Source organism: Berghia stephanieae, chromosome 8 (genome assembly GCF_034508935.2).
Source record: "Berghia stephanieae isolate SIO BIC M18660-M18661 chromosome 8, UCSD_Bste_1.3, whole genome shotgun sequence".
Lineage (NCBI taxonomy): Eukaryota > Metazoa > Mollusca > Gastropoda > Nudibranchia > Aeolidiidae > Berghia > Berghia stephanieae.
This window is the reverse complement of record NC_088367.1, coordinates 55,103,864-55,109,936: the sequence shown is the minus strand read 5'-3', so window position 1 is coordinate 55,109,936 and position 6,073 is coordinate 55,103,864. Positions and strand designations below refer to the sequence as shown.

Genomic DNA, 6,073 nt, shown 5'->3' with positions numbered 1-6,073 from the left:
GGGGAGGGGGAGGGGGTGGGGATAAAACGAAAGACAATGATCCTCTCTTGAAAATCATTACTGTCATGTGTGAAGAAATCTTTTTTGCATCATTGAGCTTTGTTGCTGTGAAATAAGAATAATACTACAATACAATACAATACATCCCTTTGCCACCTTGCCCCATACGATTTCTCATTCCAGCCTAGTTAACCAGTTAACTGCCGTACCTACTCCTGAAAGACGCGAATTCCAAAATTTGGCCAGAAAACGCGACCTTCAAAAATCGATTCATTTAAATGACTCTCATCTCGGCAAACACTCTCAAACTTGGGATCTCGCGAAGGCTTCCTTAAAGTCCCAGGTTTGAGAGTTTTTGTCAATTGAGGGTCGTTAAATCCGATTGATATTTGAAGGACGTATTTCCTGGCCAAATTTTTAAAAACGTGTCTCTCCAGAATTTAGCAGTAAACTGGTTCAAGCCGCTCTTTGATTTTCGTTTCGTTTTTTTCCCCTTCCCACCCCCGCTGTCTACAGCGGCAGCATCCTTCTGTACCGGATCTTGTGTTTGTTTACAATGTCAACAAGACTACACGTGTAACGATGGAAGTCTGGCCTATTTATTGACACGGAGACAAAACAATGCACTTTATAAATAACTCGTCATGTTACCCTCAACCCAGAAGAGTTCTCTGTGCTCAACCCATTGAAGGTTACCGAGCAAGTCGTTCTCTATTGGGATCCATTTACAATGACCGACGTGGACTTATATACAAGTCCAACATCCGAACCCACTTATGGGCCTAGTTTAACATTGTTGTAATAGACAATATTTTGCGTCATTTGTATAATTTTTTAGATTTCCATTACAACAATGAGCCTATAAGGAATTGGGTTATCAGACCTGCAAATAAGTGCACTTCGGCAATGACCGTTTAATGCAGTCTTGGAGTCAGCCGATAAAGATGTAATGTTCCCAAAAAATGTCAGTTCAATGCCCTATTCTGCAAATATGTGACCTACCAGTTCAAAGTTGTATTATTTCTGGATGGTTAAGATGCTAATCATAGAATCTATAACTACCATTAAGAATAATGTTTTGGTATCATGTGAAATGACAACATTTATTGTCTCCCATTTGCTTTGTCTTGCGTTACATTAAACACAAACAGCTTGTTAGTTAATTTATTATTTTGCTCCTATACCTGCCAACTTCAAATTGGAAAAAGAGAAAGAATCTTCATTCTACAAAACAATTGGTCGAATTGTGAGTTCACATGACGGAGTCTGTGATATCTCACTTTATAAATGTCCTGAAAATACAATCTTCGAAACATCATCATCAACAACAACAACAACAACAACAACAACAACAACAACAACAACAGTCGGGACTCGAACCCAATATCTTCCGATCCGAAGGAGAGTGTCACGCCACGACACCCCATAATTATAGCCGCACAATATTTCACATCCAAACCCAATGATCTCTTTAGTTAAGATTGAAAACCCACAGTAACTCTCGCCAGGCCTTAACGGTGTTTTGGTAATAATGCAGTTATTTCCCTTTGATATCAAACTTCAAAGTCGATTGTCTGACAGGTCGATGTAGCTAATGTGTGGCTTCGTGTATTTTGACCACACATGTGGTGTGTAGTTGGGTGTAACGTGAAGAACTGAACCAGTGTGTATGAAAGGTGCCAATGGTGACAAAGCAAGAAATAAAAATACAAGAGAAAAAAAAGAAAACCATCCCAAAAAATCAGCGGCCTCGACTTGGGATCGAACCTCAGACATTCTGATTACCAATACACCGTTCAGACAGGGGACTTGAACCCAGAACCTTCCGATCCAAAGACGAGTGTATTCCTACAAGACGACATAGCCACACATATACAAAAAGATATGAAAAGATTATGCATGAAACAATACCAGACAAAGACAGATCGAAAAACACAAAGAAAAAAAATCATCCCCAAAAATCAGTATGCCTCGACTGGGGATTGAACCTCAGACTTTCTGATTAACTGTCTTCAGAAGGTCCGAGGTTCAATTCCTAATGTAGAATAGTTGAATTTTTGGGGATTTTTTTTTCTTGTATGTTTCTTTCTTGTTTTGTCTGGCACTATTTCATACACACTTTGTCATATCTTTATCTTTAAAAAAAAAAAGAAAAGAAAAAAAAAAGATCTCTTATATAGCGCAATATCCACAAAAAAGTGCTCAAAGCGCTTTACAAGGGGTCCCTGACCAACAGAATCTACTACTATCTTACATTCAACCAGTCAGTGCCTGTCCCTTTGATCGACTTTGATATAGCCACAAATATACAGCCATCCTCCAATCCCCTCTGGCGATACATTCCCAGACAAAACCGTACAAGGAGATCATATGGAAAACCAGACATCCTGCATGGCAAAGGCTTCTCTAGGACAACTGATAGTATTATGTTGTGCGGCTATGTGGTCACGTGGTATGACACTCGCTTTCGGATCGGAAGGTCCTGGGTTTAAGCCTCGCGCTCGGTGCATAGTTGAGTCCTTGGAAAAGACTCTTTACTCACATTCTCTCACCGTACCAAGGTGTAAAATGAGTACCTGGCCGTTAACAGCGTTGTCTTTGTCCGAAAAATTGTAATATCGCCTAACAGGCGGCATGTCCCGTCCTACATGTTACATGTTGCTGTTGACCAGGGACCCCTTGTAAAGCGCTTTGAGCACATTTAGTGGATATTGCGCTATATAAAAGCTCAATCTTCTTCTTCTATTATATTAGTATTATATATTATACATTATTTCCAACCATCCCGACATGGATGCCTATTTGCAGGTCTGATAACCCAATTCATTATGGGCTCATTGTTTTAATGGAAATCTCAAAAAATGAATGTCGCAAAATATTGTCCATTCTAACCAAGGCAAACTAGGCCCATAAGTGGGTTCGGATGTCAGACCTGCATATTATGTGTACATCTCCACCGATCCCATTAAAAAAAAAATAACCGAAGCTCCAAATTTTGACAATGAATTCTATTTTTAGCATTTGACCCACCACCATATAGTACTATATTGAAGCGATGTGTCACGAATTCTTTTAGACAGCGATTAAAATGAAAAAATAGGTGAAGCTAAAAGTCAATAAATGCCCCCCCCCCCCCCTTTCCAGCCGTTTTTTGGTGTTATGTATCACACGCAAATTTTCAGATACTTCCAGCAATTCCCAAACACCTTGCCCTCATTCTTGTCAGCTGGCACATAATGATAATAATAATAATAGTAATAATAATAATAATATAATAATAATAATAATAATAATAATAATAATAATAATATAATAATAATGATAATAATGATGATAATGATAATAATATATATAATAATAATAATAATAATAATAATAATAATAATAATAAAATAATAATAATAATAATAATAATAATAATAATAATAATAATAATAATAATAATAATATAATAATAATAATAATAATAATAATAAATAATAATAATAATAATAATAATAATAATAATAATAACAAGCACCTATAATCACTTAATCCATACATAGACTCTAAGTGTTAGAACAAATGACGTTTTTAAGGTAATAAATTCAATTTTTAGCATCCGAATCATTCTTACATAACACCGTCTCACGGCAGTTGGTCTCTAAATCTCGTAAAGAGATTGATTGTCAACACGACTCCACTGATTAACTCGTATCCTTCCTATAGATTAAATGGATGACGATGATACATCAGGGGCGATCAGCCTTTAATAGCTGCCAAATGATAATTACAAAAGAGATAACAACCCATTAGCGAGAGTATCCACGAGGCTAAGGAATGCCGAGATATGAAAATCGCCTCCTATTTCCCCCATTCAGAACCTTCAACGGACCCGCCGAGCGTCGAAAAAATGTTCCTGGCAATAATACTGCCATTATCTTGACATTCATCAGTTATCTGCCGCACTGTGGAAAAAAAAACTCGTATTGAAAATTTTGGCCAGAAATCTTGTCCTTCAAATATCGATCGATTTAAACGACTCTCATCTTGGCAAAAACTCTAAAACCTGGGATTTTGCGAAGTCTTCATTAAAGTCCCAGGTTAGAGAGTTTTTGCCAAGATGAGGGTCATTTAAATCGATCGATATTTGAAGGATGGGTTTTCTGGCCAAATTGTTTAATATGTGTTTTTTCTAGAGTACGACAACTGGTTAAAGACGACTGCTGAAGTAAGTTTTCATTTGTTAAGGAGATAGATACTGCCAGCTTTCCGGAAGAAGGGTCGGAAAATGCTCAATGGGTGAGTGAGCAAATGAAGGGGCAGATAACTCCCGATCTCCTTTCGCCTCTTGGGTTCCAATGAAGCCTGACATGCTAATTGGATTCTGTCAGGAACTGTCACTCTAAACCTCTCCGTCATTAGATGGATGGGGAAGATGAGACGGCGACGGGGGGAGAAAGGAGAAAGGGGGTGGGGTGGGGGGGGGGGGTTGGAAATAAAGAAGGTGAGGTGGGAGGGTGAATGAATACAATGTGTCATACCGTCTCGAAACGGCATTATGACGGGATGATTAAGATGCTAAAAATAGATTTATAGATCTAGCGTTTGGTTTTACGCTCAATTTGCATACTACTCAATGTGTTCGTGTGTATTATATTATGTGTTCAATTTAAAGAATTTTTGTTTTATTTTCCTTCATTATTTTTTTATCTTAACTTTTTACTCACATTTGACAAAATACGATTTTTTGTAACCACATATTTTTTTTGCGTCTAGTTGTTTTCTCCTTGCGAAGGTCAAGGGTTGAAACGTTGTTTGTTTTGTGTTGTTCCCTTTTATTTGAGTCACATTTAGGCTCCTCTAGCTTTTGGTCGGTCACAGATGTGAGAGAAAATCTACTACAATGTCCCTAAGTGAAAAAAAAAAGATGAATTTTCGCATTTCAAAAGTTTTAACTTGAATAATGATATCTGAACAAGTGTGTATGAAAGATGCCAGACAAAGCATGAAAGAAAAATACAAGAAAAATAAATATCCAAAAATATCAGTCTACCTCGAACCTCAGGCCTTCTGGTTACCGGTCAGACGTGCTACCATGTAGGTAATCAGAAGGTCTGAGCTTCGATCCCCAGTCGAGGTAGAGTGATATTTTGGGATTATTTTTTTTCTTGTATTTTTCTTCCTTGCTTTGTCTGGCACCTTTCATACACACTTGTTCAGATCTTTATCTTACACCGATGCCTGCTCCCTAGTTTCCTCCTAACTTTAATAAATACACTTTATGACATCTGGTTTGCTCAGACACAACACACAAAGAGTCAGGCCCTGGGTCGCGTATACAGACCTATCTACTTGGACATTTACAAAATTGGAGTTCTTTGGAGACAGATATAAGTAATCGCTTTGGTTCACATTGCAGGTTTATAATTTACTCACACAATGATTAAATAACACCTAAAAATCCTAAAATTATTATGTAGTCTGGCATCAAATTTCATTTTCAATAAGATTAAATGATTTGAAGATGCTCATGAAATTTTGAAATTGGAGCCAAATTTCGTAATTTTACGAATTCTTCGTATTAATAGGCAGGTCTGCATAATTTATAGGCCAGGCGGAGTTGTCGTACCAGTAAGGTCGTGGGTTCGAGCCTCCATCGCCTCAGCGACGTTTTTATTCTCTGCTGTCTTCTGACACTTTCCTACTCACTTCATTTCTTGTTATTATCACCATATAGGTAGTTTGGTGCTTGTCTGTTCGAAGGGAGTCTGAGGGGGCGGGAGGGGGGGGGGGTCATAGGAGGAGGTGAATCGTGAGTAACTGTTCGTATAGTACGACTGGCATTAGATAATGATCATAGTTAATCGGAATGCGTGAGATCGGGACAGTGTCAGGAAAATACCATAGATCTAGTGAGAAGATTTGACAGTGACTAAAGTCATGGTTGCTCCAACTACAAACGGACGGACGGTCGGAGTTCATGACTACGTTGAAATTGGTTTTGTGTGTCGGGGTTGATGTTGACGCTTAAAATTGAATTTCTGAATGTCTAGTTGGTTGGTGGGGGAACGCCGTTGTACCACGCGAGAAT

General features: G+C 38.0%; 1 protein-coding gene across 1 annotated transcript in view; it reads right to left on the bottom strand.

Annotated features, from left to right (window-relative positions):
* LOC144979076 (uncharacterized) overlaps window positions 1–6,073 on the bottom strand; it is a 33,490-nt gene that overhangs the window by 25,373 nt on the left and 2,044 nt on the right. The window lies entirely within an intron of this gene.